We start from the raw sequence: 22722 nt of genomic DNA on the forward strand, positions 1-22722 counted from the left end.
AATAATTATAAATTATTATTTTAAATGTTCCATATTTATCAATTACAACAAACTCGCACTGTTCCTCCACGAAAAGCATAGCTGTGAATAGCAATATCATACATCAGAGGCGTAATGACGTCATAGATCACACTAATTGTGCAGAGAGTGGCCACTACTCGAGAAAATTGGAGCAATAAATAATTGCTAACTTTTCAAATGTGGGAACACGTATTGCTCTTATTGACCTAACACAATTTTGTTCCTCTATTTGGGAATACAATTATACTAATAGACTGTTATGAATTTTGATATTTCGTTATTTCTAGTTTAAAACATACCAGCACCAATGATACTAGAAATATTTGTAAGTAATTACATTGTAAATACACTAATAGCCTCTTAGTCTTGTAATTGCTTTATTTCATGTTTTATGATTTATTATTATGTTTTTCTTAGATGTTCAGTAGTAAATTTGTGTAAATCTAATACATTACTATTATAGTATAGTATTAAACGAATATTGTACAAAAAGAAAAAGGTATTTTGACTTAATAGTATATCAAAAATATATCAGGAAAATACTGAAAAATCATTCAAAATAAATTGTCCAGTTTCTGTCAATATTTCACGATGGCAACTATACTCAATTTTGGAAGGGTTTAGTTGTATCTCAGTTATAAATCATGCTAGATCGGAAATAAAATGGTGTTAGAATTTTCCGAGTCATTCCAGTTGTGTTTTGAAAAATTTACTATCTTTAAAGGTTTAAACAGTGACCATGCAAAGAATTTTGTAAGTATAACATAAAACATCATCAATGCAAATAGAAATAATTACTATTGCAATATTTTATTCGTTTTATTTAACATACATCTATTAACATATTATTCTACATTAATACATTTAAAGTTTTCAGAATTATGGTAATTAGCATTACATTATGGACAATGATTTTCTTTCGCATTATGTAATATAAGGTATATAAATTTAATATTGATTTAAAACTAAATATTTTCACATTATTAGGTTTTAGGATTTTAGAAGTCTTGATTTAAAAACTCTAAATCATTAGATACCTTATCATTTAATACATACCATTTAATAAATGAGCATGGATCTAATACAGCGAATAAGTGTAAGCCTCACATTCATCATCATTATCATAATCCCCATTATTGCATTTTAAAAATAATTGTGATAAATTATTAAATCGATTTATTAATTCCTTAAGCAACTATATACACATCCTATTTTATCTTGACAAACACTACATTGCTAATAAAGAGTTGTACATGTGTTTTTCATCCTTAGCAATGGGATTAACATTTATTACTATAATCCGATATTTCTTATTTTATGATGTCTAAACTGTATGTACTATTTACTAAATTTAAAACATTTCACAAAGTACTATTGAACTTTAATTTTACTGCTATATTTACTTGTTTTAATGGCAATAGAAGAATTGTAAATGGATACTCATTTATCCTCATTTATCGCTTCATCTGAGATGCAACTATGTAAAGGATAGAGGAGATGCTTTTCATGGATGAAAAGAACTCTTACTATCGCTTCTTGGTTATTTTCCCATTGAGTGATATTAAGGACTCCAATTTAAATTGAAAGTTTATTCAGAAATAAATGAAACCAGTGAAAGAACCTTTCAGGCAAATAGATTTTTAAACTGATATCACTTCGCTCTTTATCAAATAAACTTGCAGAGTATTTTTACTTACATCCAAAATTATATTAATAAATAAAATAACATTAGATATAATTCATGGAGATTTATACAATTGATTGAAAACATAAGCAGAGTCCATTTGAAAATAGCTGAGAGTATGGGACACCTATAGACTCCGCTAGGAGAGGTATCTTCGTTATCAGTAAGTGCTGTGAGGTAGTAAAAGATAATGGAAAATAATAAGCTAATTTACTGACATCAATAAAGTTTGAGTTTGAACTTTCCGTGGAAGGACTATCCGCATCGCTGTCGTTTGCTAACAAGTGTTATTCTTTTTGTAAGTTTTTCTGGATTATATGTGAAATTATTATAAAAAACATATAAATTATTTCATACTTTCAATGACTTTTGGTACTAAAGTACAATATTAAATATAATGTAACATTGTTCGTGACATTTATAAAATTATTTCTAATTGCAAAAAAAGAAGCTTCAGATGTTATTTTAGAGCCACGCTTGATTTGAGAACACTATCAGCGTGTTATCTAGTAATTATAATTTAAAACAATAATTAGATTTAATTAGTGTTAACCACTATAATAAATTATTTATTAGATATTTATTCAGGGTTTGAAATTGCTTTTTAATATTCCTGTATCCTAGAGACTGACAATTTTTATAATTTAAACATTTGTATTATTGAGTCCATCTCAGATTTCATATTGCGCTTTCATCTTCTGAAACTTTCACAGGACTGACTCCTGGAATCTGGAGTCAAAGTTCGTCGGAAGGGATCCAGCAAGACAGGAACTGTAGAGTAATTTTTACAAATTACACATTATTACTCACTATGTATTGAAAACGTACTATAGACAACGATGAGTTCTTAGTCTTTTCATATTGCATAGTTTCACCAGAGACACCTATGCTACGAAATAACTCGGTCTGGTTTTACCCAATCCAGTGCAAGGGGTGTTTTATTGTCTAACCAGGTGCATTACTATGTTTTCTGCACATAACACAGCTGTGGTGGAAAGAGTTGATTCAGCACAAATTTCGAGTCCAGCTCCGTTTCACCTTCTGTTTAGACACCTCTAAAGTAGGAATCCTGTTTTAATAATACAATTGTGGACCTAGCTGTGTTCATTAATCGTCATTTATATGTCATCTTTCCCACCATTTAAGATATTTAAGATTTGGTTACAAAATAATTCATGTATTTTAATGCACCATCAGCGGTCAGATATATCATATATATATATATATATATATATATATATATATATATATATATATATATATATATATATATGATATATCAGATTATTAATTACAGCTAGTGCGCTGAATATTTAAGTGTTTGTTTCCAAATATTTATTTACTTGTAGACAAATAAGTACTGATCGTATAACTACTTAAAAAATAGGTTTTTGAACTTTATTTCTTTGAAAGAGTCTAATCCCAACAATAAAGATGTCCTAAATTTACTTTTTAATTAGTCGTATTAAATATTACCGAAATAAATATTTGTCAATTTTTACTAAAACAAATATGAACTCTGAAAGTCTTTTGTACGAAAACCATTGAGGACAATAGTGTAGAGTAACCGTCGATCAGATTCTGCAAAAATCCAGATTGCCGAAGGATATTGGACACAGTGACCCAATATTGGGAACGTAGTAGTTAGTTATTGCCAGATTATAACAGATTGTGTCTCTTTATTCCTCGGTTTTTACCGTGCAATATAAATTGTAAAGTGTTTTGTTGCTTTCTTTATTATGGTTATTATGGTTCCATTGACCTTTTAAAACGTGCATAACCAACTATATAAATAACTAAAGCAATATCATAATATACTATTTACAATGTCAAAAAATATTCATTTCAATAAACAAATTTCTCCTCCGGGCCTCGAAAGTATAATTTGTAATTAATTTCATTGACAATGTATATTATATCCCCAAGTTTTCTATGTGCTTCTGTATAAAAATGAGTTACTGTTAATTATAACCACTGACTGACAGGTAAATTTATCAGATACAACAAAAAAGTGTGTAAATTGGAAAGCCTCGAAGTGATTTACATGTTATGACAGAAATTTTTAGTTGTGAAAATGTTTATTTCTGTAAATATTGTTATTTTAGTAGTAATTATTGAGGAATTCAATGTAATGTAATATATAGATGCCATGTAACGTGAAAAAGATATTTTAATTTAATAGTTAGAAATGTTTCCTTTAGAGACTGAGTCTGTAGGTACGAAGCTGTATATTGTCTTTGTTAAACAGAAGTAGTAAGTAGGTCATGTGTGTATTGTCTTTGTAAAACGGAAGTAGTAAGTAGGTCATGTTATCAGGAGATCTGGGTGTCTTGCAGATCGGAAATGAAATTATTTTACATGTTTAACTTCGTACTTGGAAACTTTGCAAAGCCGATCATGAATAAATTTGACGTTTGATAAGTGTTATATATGGAAACATTTCAAAACTAAACATATAATATTTTATGTAAACAACATTGATTTACATATAATGACTGAGATACGATTCAGATAAAGAATATGACTTAGCTAGGCAGGTATTCCCCTGGTCGAAAGAGGGAGGTAATAAGGCCGCAAAAATAATTTCATAGAAGCTCCATAAGTAGTCGGCCTAATAACTAAACTACACTGTATACAATTACAAAACACTGTGTGAATAAGGGCCCTAAAGTGTGTATGTAATAAACGCAACAAAAAATTACACTTCACTTTGCCAAGTAAATAATTGCCTGAGTAACGAAATGAGATTGTGCACGACAAAATTTAAAATTATTTACACGACCCTCCCGCATTCGTATTTAACTCAGACTGACCACTGTTGTGGCTTTTCCCGCTAGATCGAACCAAAACTTGGAAGATTGCAACATATTTTTTTAATTAGTTGTAAGTAAGAGTAAATAAGTTTTATTTAAATCCTTAAAAGAAATAAATTTACTTTCAATTTAATTTTAAACGCCTGGTGTTTGAAAATAGTCTTGTATTATTAAAAATATTAATAAATTTCGTCAGTAATTTAGAAGAGTTTTGGTTAGAATTTGTTAGATATAAGCACAATTTTATCGTACAAAAGACAGGAAATTTATACCACATAGTATAAATGTAATATTTGTTAGTAGAATAAAAACATTGTTATGAACGCTTCTTTTTGTGTGCTGAGTTAAACACGCTCTTCCAGTATATGTGTGGTATTATTCATTAGACGAATTTCCCTGTTTCGCCCACGATCTTTGCCCGTATTATTAACCGTAAGATAATAGTTACTAAGGTCTTCTTGTAAATATTAACATTAACGTATTGTGCAGTAAAATAAACAATAAAAAACAGTTAAACGACATACTTAACCCATCTGATGAAGCATTTTTTATTTTATCAATTAATGTTTAAGTTGAAAGCAAACTAGTTTGGGATTGTTTTACGTGGGTCGCAGTCAATAATTTCGTAGACAACAATCGTGGTCAGCATCTCGTGATAGAAACACTTTGCAGCCAACATTTAGAGGTCAACAAGTTAAAGGGTAGTATTTTATTTTATTGCGAGCTTTACGTAGATACAAAGGAAGTATTCCAGGCTATGTTTTATTTTTAAAGGCTGTATAATTATTAAGCCAGTAAGCGATTCATTTCAGACAAGTGTCAGTTCACAATATAATCAGAGTTTTTTAATAAATTATTACCATATCTGAATGCTAAGATGTATTTACTGGTGTACACCATCATATAATTTGGTATACATTAAGGAAAGTGTTCAAATGTAAAATTATATAAATGTATAAACAAAACACAAATTTCTTTCTGATTTGAAATAGCATATAGACATAAAAATTCAAAAACTAATGATATTTAGTCGACTAAAAACATACAAAAAGGTTTTGTATAAAAAGGTCGTAAAATTTTTATTTTTATTTTTAGGTTTTTAATTTACAAGGATGCTGTAATAGTAACTAATATATTCGTAGAATATGAAAAAAAAATATTTTTGTAAACCAGTCAAACGACAAATTAGAAGATGTGATTTAATCTATAATAAACAGATGTATCAAATTACCACATAACTCATACCATTGTTGTCAAAGGATTGCCAGTGCCAGTATTGACACTTGATCGCTTCGCTCTCTCATCTCTAGGATACAATATTGACCTGTCATCTGTGAAAGACTCTGCGATTGATTGTTGGAGAAAGTTTGTGTCAATTTATCATAAACCTAATTTTCAATGTCACATATCCAGAAAGGATTTTACAAACAAACTCATTTTGTATACGTAGGATATTTTCCATTAAATTCTGTAACCATTACAGAAATGCTACTAATAAAAAACCTAATTTATGTTTATTCCAATTAAATATTTTTCACAAAAAAGGAAGGCAGTATGTTTACTACTACAGTGAAGTAATGGACCACGCTGTAGATCAAAGTAATTGGACAGGGACTCACCACTGCATCAAGGAAATAACTATTGTTGACTTTTTCCTTTGTTTTTTTCATAAGGTACATTTTTTCAGACGATGTGGGTACTCAAATAGCCAGAGCTACTAATATTATAGATCATTAAATCTTTCATTTTTGGAAAGCGCATTAAATTCATAGGTTTTATTTGATTAACTTAATTTTTTATAACCAAACTAAATTGTGTTATTTGAAGATGTTTTAACAACGAAATTCAATTTACAAATTGCATTACATTAAGTTACTAAGTACTTTATGTTGACTGAAAAAATGCTATTAAAAGCATAAAGTCAGCTACGAAAAGGCTCAATATATTAAATAAAGTATAACATTTATAATTTAACTTCTTCATTTACAGCGTAAAAGGAAGCTAGTATATTAATTTTAGATACATGATTTTATTTCTAATTATATTAGGTTTTATAAAAATAATTCAAACCCTATGTCTAAGAATCACGTTATCATTCCAAGTAATAATTTCCAATTTTATACAAACTGTCCAAGCAATTATCTAATAATGCTAAGGTTTGATCTTGTTTCAGCTATTTTAAGTTTTTGTTTTCAATGTGATCATGCGTTAAAACAGATGTTTTTAGAATACACACAACATATTTTCAAAGATTGGCTCTTATGGCGTTAAAAATCACAATAATCTTACCTTAAAATCAAAATTGAAGAATCTTTATTGGTGTACTTGACTATGAATAAATTTATAATCTGTAAAAGTTTCGTATTCAGCAATTGAATTGTTCTAGAGAATTTTGCAAATGGACATCATACAAACGTACAACTTATATTAAGGATTAACTCATTACATTACAGTAGAACATATAAGTTACTCAAGACACTAATGTCAATGGTTAGTAAATAATTCTTATACATTTTTATGGATATTTGGTTTAAAATATTTAAGACATTACGTAACTAAACATATATTTTTATATATTTTATCCATTAAACTAAATTTTTTAATTGTATGTTATAAATTATATAAATTAATCAAAATACAATTCGTAAGCTATTATTTTGTTATAATAAAGTTATTCGAATTGTTATACAACATCAAGAATCCATTATCAAAGTCCAGCATACTTTTTCTCAAAATTTCATAAATTTATCCATTACACTGTTCAACATAGCAACAATAATATCTTAAATGTGAGACTAATAAAAAAGGCTAAGGCCATTAAACCACATGTGGGGTTTTTTCCCTTTAATTTGTCCTTATTCCTTAATTTTATATTTTGGTACAAAATTAAATCAAGGATAGGTACTTATAGTTTCAGTTTTTTTTTCTCATAGTTTTGTCTCATTATATTGTGGTACGAGATGTTTTTTGTGTTCGTTATTAATATCTTTCATGTTTTAACTGGTTATATATTTTTCCGTAATAAAATATTCTATATATTTTTCTAATGGATTAAGTGACAGATTATTTATTATTCATTCATTATTTTTAGGATTTTTAGTATGAAATTCGATACCATACAGGCTATAACGTCTAGTACTTTCCACTATGATCCTTATATCAATAAAAACTTTGAACACCAAAGTTGCCATTTGGGATGTTGTACTCTACTATTATTTATTATAGTACCAAACGCTTAATGCTACATTCAACAGTGCCTCCCTGTTATGTTAGGATTGAGACCAACATTTTACGTTTTAATTTAGAATAGATTATTTTTTATTATCTTTGCTTAAAGATCAAGTAGCCTACAACAGGTAACTATTCTAATACACACACGCTAAAACAATTAACACGTAATTAACATTTGGGAAACTGCTCGTGGTACAGATCTAGCGCAGAGTAGGCTAATGGTGTAGAACTCAGGTCATGAACTGGACGAAAATCATCATGAAGGAGATAATGAAACTACATGCCTGCAAGCAAATTTAAACGTTAAGAATTACATGAAAAAGGTATATTGATAATGTTATAAAATATCATAAGTGACATTTTTAACAGGAAATTATATATTGAATGTTAGTTGAAAATATTAATAAGTGTAAAACCAAATAAGTTTAGAAAGTATATCTTACATCAGTAACCAGGTTGTTGTTGACAGAAACTAAATCCAAAGCTGTGAATTCTACTGGAGTGTGAGCCAGCTCCAGCATCAGAACTTCCAGCTGGAAAGCATGTATTTCAGTTAATAAACTGTTAAGTTAAGAAAATATAAAACATTATATTTTAATACCAAGCAAATTTATATAATTTGTATAGCACAAAAGATAATAGACATATAGTTTCATTGGATTTACAGTACACTACATAACACTGGAGAATTCCTGTTAAATTAATAACTTGTACAGTATTATAGATTATTTAGAAAATAATGTAAAAACCCGTTTTACTCCGTTTTAGAGTCCATATTTAAATTTAAATATAAAACTGATTAATAGATTGAAAAATCATATGGTGACCAGCAATTATCTCAACATTGTTTGGAATGGCATGTAAAACTAATATAGCGTTCCTATATTTTCAAAATTAAATTTCTCGTGGAACCACGGATAACTGATAGTTTAATATAACATCGTTAAATTAATAACCAGATATACAGGATAAGATTTTAAAATAATACATTATAACGTTCATTTTAACCTGTTTTCTGTACTGTAACTGGTATCCATTCATCACCATCTTGCGATCAATATCCACGATCAGCGATTGAGTCTAAAAGAAAACAAATAAATCGTTAACATAAAGGCAATATAAACCTAAAACATGAGTGAAAAGATTTGGCTGAAACTAGTGATTCCATTACAAGAACTATAAAAATAAAATTATCATTATAGGCGCGTATTTCTTTTTTAGACAAGTTAATTAAAACACATACGTGACTATTTTAATAAATACCAAATCAAGATGTATCTTTTAGTGAAACACGTGTGTATGTAACTTGTTCTCTAATAGTATCAAGGTAGAATTACAACTGGTCACGTCACAGGCTTCGCTGAGTTTGCAGTGAAAATGTTATTACTCAAAATCATTTCATGTTTGACATAGACTTTAAAGCCACTAGGCCAAATCCAATAAATGGTCATGGACCATCAAATACCTTAACTATATTTTCTATTTAGAAATTAAGAATCAAGCAAAGTTTAAAGTATACAGGAGAAATCTTTCTCGAGTTATTTAGGAAACATTTTCGCAACAGTACATGTATGGCCCATGGAGTTGATATGCCTATCATCAAACTTAATGTTGCCAATAATACAATGAAAGTTCATCAAACATATCAATGCTATAAATAAATTCATTATCGAGCTATTGTGCGGAAAGACAGACAGACAGAAATTAAGTTAGACCAGCCCCTTGAATGATATGCTTCGCTGAATGATAAAGCTATAAGAAACGTGGATTTAGTAGCTGATAAAACTAAATGGGTTGTTAAACTGTTGAAAATAATACTATATTTTAAATGTGTGTTGTTTGTAAGGTAATATTTACTACTTATCGAACTGTTCAGTCTGTGTTATGTGTAAGGTAATATTTACTACTTACCGAACTGTTCAGTCTGTGTTTTGTGTAAGGTAATATTTACTACTTACCGAACTCTTCAGTCTGTGTTTTGTGTAAGGTAATATTTACTACTTACCGAACTCTTCAGTCTGTGTTGTGTGTAAGGTAGTATTTACTACTTACCGAACTGTTCAGTCTGTGTTTTGTGTAAGGTAATATTTACTACTTACCGAACTCTTCAGTCTGTGTTATGTGTAAGGTAATATTTACTACTTACCGAACTGTTCAGTCTGTGTTTTGTGTAAGGTAATATTTACTACTTACCGAACTGTTCAGTCTGTGTTTTGTGTAAGGTAATATTTACTACTTACCGAACTCTTCAGTCTGTGTTATGTGTAAGGTAATATTTACTACTTACCGAACTGTTCAGTCTGTGTTTTGTGTAAGGTAATATTTACTACTTACCGAACTCTTCAGTCTGTGTTTTGTGTAAGGTAATATTTACTACTTACCGAACTCTTCAGTCTGTGATGTGTGTAAGGTAATATTTACTACTTACCGAACTCTTCAGTCTGTGTTGTGTGTAAGGTAGTATTTACAACTTACCGAACTGTTCAGTCTGTGTTGTGTGTGAGCTAGTATTTACAAATTACCGAACTGTTCAGTCTGTGTTGTGTGTGAGGTAGTATTTACAAGTTACCGAACTGGTCAGTCTGTGTTGTGTGTGAGCTAGTACTTACAACTTACCGAACTGGTCAGTCTGTGTTGTGTGTGAGGTAGTATTTACAAGTTACCGAACTGGTCAGTCTGTGTTGTGTGTGAGGTAGTATTTACAAGTTACCGAACTGGTCAGTCTGTGTTGTGTGTAAGGTAATATTTACTACTTACCGAACTGGTCAGTCTGTGTTGTGTGTAAGGTAATATTTACTACTTACCGAACTGTTCAGTCTAGTCGCTAAACAAGCGATGCTCAGTAGCTCGTACCAGACGTAGCCATGTGCGAAAGCCGTAGCTATGGGAGCATGGTACTCATAACAGTCTACGACATAATGGAGACCATACACTCGCCAATAGGCAGAGATCGACTGCAGGAAAGTCAAAATCCCAACCCCAAGTGAGTTGGCAACACGAAGTGAGTAGTTTCGGTTCAGTTTTTTGTTGTACTCGAACAGTTTCCTCAGTTGTAGAACCAACGTGTGTGGGTCATGATGTTCATCTGTTTGAACTGTGATGAACTCTACCCTCTTTGACAGCACGTGTATCAAGGCCGATACTCGGTAACATGTGATGATATTGATAAAGACATCGAAAAAATGCAAGGTTTTTGTGTATTCAATCAGACATGAGTATGAGATCAAAGACAGAGTCAACAAAAAAGTAAAAAGAAAAAAGAAAAAGTCTTCATCATGACTCAGATCAAAACCTAGTGACTCATCGAAATCTGTTATGTCTTCTATGTTGAGATCACTGGAACTGTCTGTGGTGAGTAACGTCCACACGTTAATACAGATTGATGTCAGATAATAACACACCTTGATGCAAAGTAGAAATGTTCTTATGTCTGATATGTGTTGGTTCCTGAGAAAAATGTACAAGCTAACGAAATTTATGACCTCTAATGTCACTAGTATAACTTTTGATACCTTTGAATGTACCTTGTTTCTGCTAAGTTTTGGAAATGAAATTTGAATTTTATCAAATAAGTTTACAAATGCATGTTCTGATATCATTTCTAACTGTTTTATATGTCATGGATATCGTCATAGTTTAAGAACCTCGAGAATTATAATTCAATATTAAGAACAATATTGTTGCTACAACAAAAACAAGTGGTTGGACACTATTTGTTCCGTAAACATGGAACAATGTGCAAGTAAACATCATTGCCTTATTGTAGTCATTATAATATCTATAGCCATCAGTTTTTAGGATGAATAGTACGGTATTATATAATTAAAATTCATTTGATATTCACTAAATGACTGAAGTTAATGTTATGCTACAAGATTAAAATTTATCAAATACCTAAAAAGTTATATCCAGGATATCTGAAGTGTGAGAGTCAAAAATGAAAGTGCTCTTTTTAACACATCAAAGAGACATGATACGATTAGCTTAAATTTAAAAAATACATTTACATTTTAAATTGATCAACATACTAAGCTTTAAACATTATAAACATTAATTTTCAAAACCTGTTTTAATTATGCCTTAGTATACATAAATAATAACAATAAAGAAACTACTGTAATTTTTTTCTATATTTTGAGGATCACAAATCAAAACTATTACTTTCTCTGTCGGGGCTCAAACCCGGATCTCTCACTTGAATATATTGCTTTAGATTTTCTCTCATAAATTTTCTCTCACGTTAGCTTCTAAATAAACAAAAAGTTACGGTCTGGTTCGAACAAATTAAAGAATATGTTTTTGTTACATAAGTATAATCTCTTCTTGTAAAACTCCACAATGATCATTCTTGAGCACCAGTAACAAATGAATGTATTAGAATTACTCTCCTTTGCGCTGGAATTTTTTTACTGAAAAAATTACCATCAAGTCTTAGTATGCCTCTTAAGGCAAGTTTATTATACAGTATTATAAATGTCCCTAATCACGTTTCTTAGCTTGTAAATTTTAACCTCAAAGCCAAAAATGAAGTTCCTCAATGAGGAATTTGGCAATATTGATGCTGTTCACTTGAATATCTTTACTAAAGTATTATTGCCTAAAACATTTAGCTGTATGTATTCATTATTTTCCATTTTTGTACCGATTACAATATAGGATAGTACGATAAAACAATAATAACGCCGTACACTGCTTTTTAACGTGGCTTAGTTAAACACACACAATACAGTATAAGTGGGGTAGTATCCGGTAGACAGATTGGACTTTCTCAACCATGAAACCAAATTCCCGCGACCTGAGTCCGTAATGATTACTTTTCTTTATAATAAAAAGTTATTAACCTGGAGCTTCTTGTTAGTAGTAATATCAACGTATTATACAGTAAATGATTACAGTAATTAATTTAGTTGGCACCCTTTTTTTCTTTTCTATGGTAAAATCGAGTAGTACAGTTATTCGTTTAACTATTCTAGTGAAAAAGTGTTTATATTATTAGTTAACGTCTCGGATTAAAGCATCTTAATTAGGAGTTGTTTATGTTGCGGTGGTTAAAACTCTCGTTTACCAGCCTTCATGATTATCAGCATCCAGTGGGGTTTAAGTTACGATTCGGAAATTAGTTTGTAGGAAAAATTATTTGGGACTTTTTCCTATTTTAACAAAGGAAGTGTTTAAGAATATGGACATTTGGACATTTGTCCCAGACAAAATTAATGTAATAATAAATAATGTAAAAATTAATGAATAATTATTTGTTATAATCAGGTACACGTATAAAAATTTTAAAAGTGTAAAATTAGAGGAAAAAGAGTATGCACCAAAACATTTAAAAAAATAAGAGTAAAAATAGTTTTGTCGTAGGACTACTTATATATATATATATATATATATATATATATATATATATATATATATATATCAAACATTTTCGTAATAGCTGTTGAAACTATAAGATTAAATGCCAATGATTGTTATAAGTTTGTATTTTGTTCAATCAAGTATTTATTACAATATTTACTTATACTTAGTATCATTTTTTCATTTTTTTTAAATAAAATTATATTTGACAACTAAAAAAGTAATTTTAAGTTAGTAACAATACTGAATTATATGAGTCAATTGCTAAGTATAAAGTAGGGGATATAGGTAAGGGTTGTAAGATAATTCCAGGAGTCAAGTCCGCGACAGCGTCAGATTCCAGCCGCAGCATTTAGAGGAAGGCAACGAACTATACTACTGGAACGCGCACTGCCCATAAGCCACATGTTGTGTTTTCCGGTCGCACACAGCTGTGCGTTGCTGGTGCATCCATGGACTTGCAGGCGCTTAAAGTGGGCAAGAACTCACAGAGTTGTGCGGCGATCAACTGCATCACGCCTTTTCATGCCGAAACACAAATCATTGTTGTTATTTGCGTTGTTGGCAACTCTTCCTGTTTATTACGTCAAGACGTCTGATCTGAGCATCTCAACTAGTTTGTTTTCTTTTTATTTGTCAATGTTAGTAATTTTTGTTATTTTGTGACATGGTGAATAGTTACTCTGCGTACAACTGCACGTCCATATGGACTAAAGGCAGCCACATTTCTTTTCACAAGTAAGTTCTTACTATATTAACCATGTCAATATTTATTTGCAACTTTCAAAATAATAATTTTCACCAATATTATTTTCTGTATTGGCAAGTTTTAAATGGGTTGCCCAAATAATTAAAAGTACGGTAAAACATGCTTATCACTCAATTATTTCATCCGCATTGATCCAAGATATCAATGTTGGTCGTTATAGCTTATATGTATAAATATATTTATAAATATATATATACATACATATGTATATATATATATATATATATATATATATTTATATTTATTTATTTATCGCTGTATAATGGTAAATTGAAATAAATGCCACGGGCTGAACGCCATTCTATAAGCATATTTCTGTCCATAGACTCGTAATGCTTTACCAGTATTATTGGAGCAGGTTAAGTGTTTGTTTTGTGTTCCGGAGATATCAGGGTATAAATTCGAACGAGAAGAAAACCTTGGGCAAGAAAGTCAGAGATATGTTAAAAACACATCACACACACACACACACACACACACACACACACACACACACACACACACACACACACACCACATTTGTGTATTTTAAATGGTTAAATATTGACTAGATGTTTTAGTATATAATGCATTAACAGAGCGCTCTGTAGCCAAAAGACTTACAGTCTAACCCTTCCGTTGATGTGCAAAAAATTATCTATATTTATATCTAAAAAAATAATAAGCAATTAATATCATTGTTCCTCACTAACATTATTAAACTTTATTTTCTAAATTGTTACATGTATTATGCCTGTCATTAATGTAACTTATTATTTATCTGTTATATGTATAACATTATTAGTTAAATGTTTTGCTTCAAACAAAATACAATCCAAAAATACTTTTCTGTGCTTCAAATAATATGGATATTTTTATGCGATATTTACTTACAATAAAAAGATTTTGTGAGCACAAAATTAAACTACAAAATATTTTATTAATAAAAATTTTACTATTTCATATCAATTAATCTATTTAATTTACTAAATGACTAAAACTTAATACTATTCCTATGCCAGTTTTGTACTTAAAATACTATAAAAACGTTGTTTGTTCTGAACGGTTGTTTTTGGAGTCCAAATGGGTATAAAAAATGTTTATTGGTCACTAAAGTAACAATGCGGATACCTAATCTACGTGAAACAAAGTTTTATGTTATATTCCTAATGGACCAAAATCCAAAAACACTTGATCTTTTGAGCAGCGAGCAATATTGAAGAGTGGAATGCAAAAATTAGACTAACTATATTATCGTGGACATTTATAACGCAGGAATGAAACAATACTTTTAATTTAATAACCTTACAATGATTATAAAACCAGTAATGAAAGAAAGAACCTTGGGCTAAACTGTGTCATCAATTATTATGCAAACAGTTGTAGCCGGCAGTGACTGTACCACTCTCTGTTATCCATCTTTATTAACTCCTGAATCAAAGCGAGATTAGTTTACAGTTTAAACACCGGTTACTTATTACCATAAATTTGTAATATAACCATAATATATCTATTTGTATAAACATTGTTTATTTTCCACCTAACAGTAATCGTAGTTTGTATGATGACTACTTTAATTCTTTTGAGGATTTTAAAAGTAAGTCTATGTTTGATAATTTGTTAATATTAGGTGATTTTAATCTACCCGAAATTAATGGATTAAACTGTAATATGTTGTTTGGAAGCACTGTAGTTAAAAATCTATATCACTTTATGGCAATGCACGATCTTAAATCTCACAATGATGTTCTTAACTGTAACAGTATTACTCTTGACCTAATAATTAGTAATATCAAATCACTGTCTGTTGATTACTGTAACGGTCCTTTATTGCCTCTAGACGGGCACCATCCGCCGTTGTGTGTAGGTTTTCCTTTTAAACCCTTCCTTATTAATAATTTAACTAAAAATAAACTGATACTCAACACTTATTATTTTTTTAAGAAAGTTGATTTTTACAGTATGTTTAATAAATTTAGAGAATGTAATTGGGATGAAGTGTATAGTATAAATAACGTAGATAGGGCTGTGGATGTGTTCTATAAAACAATTTTTACCGTTTTTGATCAATGTGTACCTAAAAAACCATTAATCTTTAAAAGTAAATATCCGTGTTGGTTTAAAAAGGATATTATCAATTCTATAAAGATAAAGAATAAATGTGCTAAGAAACGGAAATTCTCTAAATTCCATGAAAGTTTGTTTAAGGATCTCAGGAGAGGTGTTAAATTGAAAATACAATTGGCTTATCGAGAATATATTCGAAACATTGAGTATTGCGTTAATGTAGACTCTAAGTTTTTCTGGAGTTTTATAAAGTCCAGACGCTCTTCTTCTAATTTAGATTTGGGCTCTCTCGAAATGAAATTTAAAGACAAAGTGGTTCCAGTTGATCACATTTCCAATTCGTTTGCAGACTTTTTTTCTTCAGTTTTCTCGGTTAACTCCGGAAGTAAACCTAACAATATTAGTACTGAAAACTTATATAGGGAAAACAGCCAAGGGGTTTTGTTTACAGTTCTAGATGTGTTAGCAGCGATCCAAAAATTGAAATCAAAGAAATCTTCTGGACCTGACTGTATTCCTACATATATAGTAAAGGGTTTTGCTGAGGTGCTGTGTGATCCTTTGTGCTATTTGTTCAATCTATCTTTAAACAACTGTATTTTCCCGGAGAAATGGAAGGAAGCTAAGGTGGTTCCCATTTTTAAATCAGGAAACATTGAAAACATTGAAAATTACCGTCCGATTTCATTGTTAAATACATTCGCTAAGATATTTGAATCACTTCTCTATAAATATATTTTTTATAACGTAAAATCTGATATATCTCCCCAGCAGCATGGCTTTCTTCCTTGTAAATCAACAGTCTCTAATCTAATGGAATTTTCTTTTGACGTAGCATCTGAATTGGATACTGGTGGCAGGGTTGATGTAGTGTATACAGATTTTTCTAAGGCGTTTGATAAAGTAGATCACGATATTTTGTTAAGTAAATTATCTTGTTTTAATTTATCCCCGCCATTTATTAGTTTTGTTGAGACTTATTTAAAGCTTCGCAGTCAGTTTGTTATGGTGTCTAACACTATGTCTAAAAAGTACATTAGCACTTCGGGTGTTCCCCAGGGATCTAACTTAGGCCCATTACTATTCTTGATATATATTAATGATCTTCCTAATTATTTAACACGGTCTAAATGCCTTTTGTTTGCCGATGATTTGAAAATATATAGAAAGATTCGAGACAATCACGACGTTGCTGAACTGCAATCAACGCTAAATTTACTTAGCCTTTGGTGCTTAGAGAATAACCTATTTTTAAATGTAAAGAAGTGTTTTGCGATGACTTATACTAGGAAAAAATATTTAACTCTACCAGAATACTCTATAAATGGCACTAAGCTACTACTAGTGACTCATGTTAAAGATCTTGGCGTAATTTTTGACTCGGCTCTTACGTTTGAAAATCACCTTAATTTTATCATTAATGGATGCCATAGGATGTTGGGTTTTGTAATTAGAAACACGATGTTTTTTCATTCAATTAATCCTATCATTAAACTATACAATGCATTCGTAAGAAGTAGGCTGGAGTATTGTGCAATAATTTGGACCCCTTATTCATTACATAGCATTGCTTCTTTGGAGCTAATTCAAAACAAGTTTCTAAGGTATTTATATTTTAAAAGATTTCATGTTTCTTGTGAGCGAAACCTGTCAAGAACTGTCTTAAGAAGTATTTTTTTCTTTTGAAACTTTGTTAACAAGACGAAACCGATCTATTATTTTATACATTTATAAAATTTTACATAACTTAGTTGATAGTTCTTTTTTAGTTGGTAAGGTTTTTCTGCATGTCCCAAGAAATAATCTGAGACCCTCTTTGGTTTTTTTTACACCACGTTGTAATACAGTGCAGTTTTATAATTTTTCATTTTTTAAAGGTATTAGGTTGTTAAACATGTATAAAAATGAATTGGATATATTTAATAATAATTTTAATTCATTTGTAAATAAGCTAAATATTATTTTTTAAACTTAAGGTAGTAACCTAGTTTTGTTAAAGTTTTAAATTGTTATTATGTATTGTATTATATTTTTATTTTTTCTCGTGCTGTAACAGAAACAGTTAATTTTTACTCAGCCTAATAATGATTTTGTAATTTAGTTTCTTCATATACGTACTTATAGTATATTATATTGTAAATAATTATTATTAACTTGTATTTTCAATATAGCTGTTTTGGGATAATGTTCCTGTAGCTATTGTACAAAAATAAATAAATAAGTCCCATAAGCTTATAATTTGTGCATGAGTACATATGAACAAACGATTATATGTACCAACATTAACATTTTTAAGCAGTGTATTACTCGACACAACTAAATCTAATACAATTATACGTATTTCATAGAAGTAAACAATTTTTGATGATATAAAGTTTAAATTTAAAATTTAATTGAACTTATTTACTTAAATTTTGTTATTGATTATGGATGTTTTTAAATTATAAGATTAGAAGGACTTAAAAGGATTTTTGACATTTATGTTATTATCTTACACAAAGTATAATGATAAACCTCTAAGACTTTTACATTTTTCAAATATGAATATTTATATACAGAATATATGTAATTCTCTTCAGTCGTGTTTGGTATATATGATGTAACACATTCACATCTTTATGTTCATCCGATTTATTCAAGTCTGATTTGAAGGTGGTTCAACTTACGAGTGACTCTATTACTGAAATGGAATCATAAAAAAATCTTTGCATTTGCATGCCTTTAGATTTTTCTTAAAGAGATGTGACTATGAAATTTTAAAAAACACCACTAACAAACAAATATAATTTCATACATACTTAAACCAGAAAACTCCAAAACTTGCAAACGTTACTAGTAGCAGTCTACCTCTAGTTCGCGTGAATTTTATTTCCGACGCTAATTTTGAGTTTTTTTTTTCTTGACTCGACCAATAAAATATGTTTAAAATTGTAATTTACTCCGGCCTAAATATATTTTGTTCGATACTTGTGCTAAGCCACCTGGACGCACGGCCCGGTCGGCCGCCTGATGGACGGGCTTGGAAGAGGAGCGACTTTACCAAGAACATCGGAATTTTCCTTAGAAACCACCTTTTCGATATTTACTATGATCTAAATACTAGAACTGGAATATCTACTGGTTTATGCAGTAACTCGCGGTTAAGTTCAAATACAAGATTTCATAAATTCAATCACAAGAATAAGTCTAAGCGAAAACAACAAATATGTTCAACACAAATACCTAACATGAAAATTACTTTATGTTTGTATTTTTTTCTGTGATAAAAATTTTAATTGAACACTGGGTTTATTTCATTTACATAATAAACATTTAATGAGCTACATTTGTTTGTTCCCATTTTTTAGACTCGACGATTACTTCAAAATGAAAAGAACTGGTTCAATGCAATTTTTAAGTGATAGGACTGCTTTGAGAATGCCGTTTACTAAATTAAAGGAGAAATATAACATCTCACGTTTCCGACGTTGCGTCCTTATATACATATCAACGTTCTCTAATCAAAGTTGAATGAATACGATCTCGTCATTGTAAGAGCTGAAGGGATTACAGGAGTGGCTTTGCATGGCTGATCAGTCTCTGTAGTGGTTAGCTCTTGGTAAACCTGAGTGCTCTCGCTCTCCACTAGATGATTCTCCATCTACAAGTACTATAAAAAATCGCATCTTTAATCATTGTAAGAGCTGGGGGTATTACTTGAGTAGCTTTGCATGGTTGATCAGTCTCTGAAATCGTTGACTCTTGGTAGACCTGAGTGCTCTCGCTCTCCACTAGATGATTCTCCACCCACAATTAGTGTAAACACTTACATCTCTCATCATTGTAAAAGCTGGAAGGATTACATGAGTGGCTTTGCATGGCTGATCGGTCTCTGTAGTGGTTGGCTCTTGGTAGACCTGAGTGCTCTCGCTCTCCACTAGATGATTCTCCATCTACAAGTACTATAAAAAATCGCATCTTTTATCATTGTAAGAGCTGGGGGTATTACTTGAGTAGCTTTGCATGGTTGATCAGTCTTTGAAATCGTTGACTCTTGGTAGACCTGAGTGCTCTCGCTCTCCACTAGATGATTCTCCACCCACAATTAGTGTAAACACTTACATCTCTCATCATTGTAAAAGCTGGAAGGATTACATGAGTGGCTTTACATGGCTGATCAGTCTCTGTAGTGGCTAGAAGAACTTCATTTATGTCTGTCTCTCAGCCCACAAGATATCTTGAAAACGAACGTTAGTCTATCACATCTTCTTAGCCAGGAAAGTTTTGTAGTCGAATTTAGTCCCCTACACTGGCTGGGATGGTACTCAAAGAAAGTGCGAAATGCAGCATTCTGTTACGCAATCTTCAGCTGAGTACACTGTAACACAGTAACAGCTGAAATCTGTTGTCTATCTGTGTCTGAATAGACGAAACAACGTCGAAACAGTTTCACTAGGCGGAGCATCTGCTCCTTTGCTCAATATTGGTTTCCCAAGCAACCCAGGTGCATATCACAGTAATGATGCTCCTATGCCTTAACAGCCAGTATAAGTGGTGGGCGGTATAGTTTTTGATAACAGAGCTACCCAACTCAGGTTACGGAGAAAACTCACTTCTAGTGAGCAAGAGGACCACATGAGAGCGACAAGGTAATAAAGCTGGACCACGCCGATGAATCAAAAATTGCCGTATTTCCCGGTCAGTAGAGAAATCCCCACAGCAGGAACTGACGCATCATGCTCGTGTTCACATCCTCAAAGAGGATGAGACTGCTTCACTCCCTAAGTAGGGTTGAGGAAGTCCCAGACGGTACGCAAGCTCGTGGAATTCTTGCTAGCGTTTCAAGATATCTGTCTCTCTTCAGAAGCGCCAGACGCGAGGATCACGGATGGATCATCCGGGTGTATCCGTGAAGGGATGGGTTGTTAGTCTATCAGATCGCCTTAGCTAGGAAGTTGTTTTGTAGTCGATTTTAGTCTCCTTCGCTGAAATACTGATTATTAGTACAATCTGTTAGTTTAAATGGTTACTGAATTTTTGTTATACACTTGTGCATACTAACTATCTGGCATTTTACTAGTAGCGTGAAATACATAATGGTAAAGAGTGTTGTAAGTTGTCTCTTGTGTTCGGTATCATTTAATCAAATAGACTAAAACTTTTCTTTTACCACATTTGACTGTCAGTTGTGATCCCTATATTACAAACATATACTTGTTATTGAATCGTAATGTTTCAATTCTCTTTAAATATGATGTATACCATAGAAAGCGTCTGGAAACCTGTTATATTTTTAACAATAAATCTTTCATTTCAACAACATTTAAATTTGCTTAAAAATATGCTGGATATAAATAAATACTGTTGTACCACATACAAAAAGAATATATACAAGGTAGATTTTCCAAATATATGTGAAGTGTTTTCATTATATTTTAAATATACATTTATACTACGAGTATCTTAAAAACTGTCATTATTAAAGATTATAATAAATTATAAATCTCATAGTAAAAATGTCTAATCTGTCTGGTAAAACTTCATTCTACTTCTTAGAATAATTACTTTACTTCACTTTGTGAAATAGAACAGGCAATAACCGAGGAGTTGCTTTATTAAAACTATATTGCCCCATTATGTTCAGTATAATTTTCTAAAAATATGTGGTTGACATGTGGTCGAGGCACTGTAGTTTTTTCTGTTATTGTGCATGTATGGTTATTTAATTTATGAATACAATATATTTGAAATATTTTAATGTTCAATTTAAATGTCACCCAATCAATAAAATGAAAATAGCGACAGTACCATATTGACCCAAAGTGCTTTACAGCGCAGTTCTCTAAGGCGGATAAATGCAATGATCTCGTTTATATCCACCGATAGAGAACAGGACTTAACGGCGATTGGCATGTGAATGCATAATTAATGTTCAGTATCTGGAGCGGTGATTGTATTAGCACAAGAATTTGCTTCGGCGATCATTTCTATCGTGGCAAAATTATAGCACATGTATTATTGTGGTCGTAGAACAAAGTTCATATCGTACCGCTCAAACAATTAACTCAGTCAACATTTAAAACGCTTATATTTTGCACTGATGCACAACATATTGCTATAAGCTTTGTTGGCTTTACCAAACCTAACCCCGATTTTATTCCCTTTATGAGCCTTTTTAACATTTTTTTAGAGTGCGCAATGATCATTATGTACATAATGTCAACAGTTCCCAAGTATTTACTTTTTTAGGGACACAATAATTGGCGAGTAATGAAAGTCAAATATTTGGCGAAATAAATGTATATATGATTGTTTATTAAAAAGCTACAATTGTACAAAACTAGACAATCCATGCTGCTCCATGGAATAAGGTTATATAACAGTAAAAAACGCTTTTATTTAACCAATGCGTCATAAATTTCAGTATTAAGTTTTATTTAAAGATCTATAATTTAAGAAATAATGTATTTAAATATTTCTTCGCACCTCAAATTGAAGGATAATTTGAATAAAACTCCATATCTGAAATATGTATTACATTTTGCTCCTGAAAATAAACTCTAAATGAATCCCATCAGAAACGTCATGTCAGTACCTAAAACGAGAATTTACCTAGAAGTACTCATTATTATCAAGGAGGAAGTATAATAACTATTTACTTAATTGATTAATTATTTTAAGAATATTCACATATAAAAACTCAAAAGTGTTTGTTTGGGTCATGTATTTAAATAGGGTCATCTGCTACTAGTCCATGTGAATGTCTCAAATATATTGATAAACATTGTTTTTATAAAACTTAGTATAGTTTCGTTATATGA

The sequence above is a fragment of the Homalodisca vitripennis genome, chromosome 7 (assembly GCF_021130785.1).
Source record: "Homalodisca vitripennis isolate AUS2020 chromosome 7, UT_GWSS_2.1, whole genome shotgun sequence".
NCBI lineage: Eukaryota > Metazoa > Arthropoda > Insecta > Hemiptera > Cicadellidae > Homalodisca > Homalodisca vitripennis.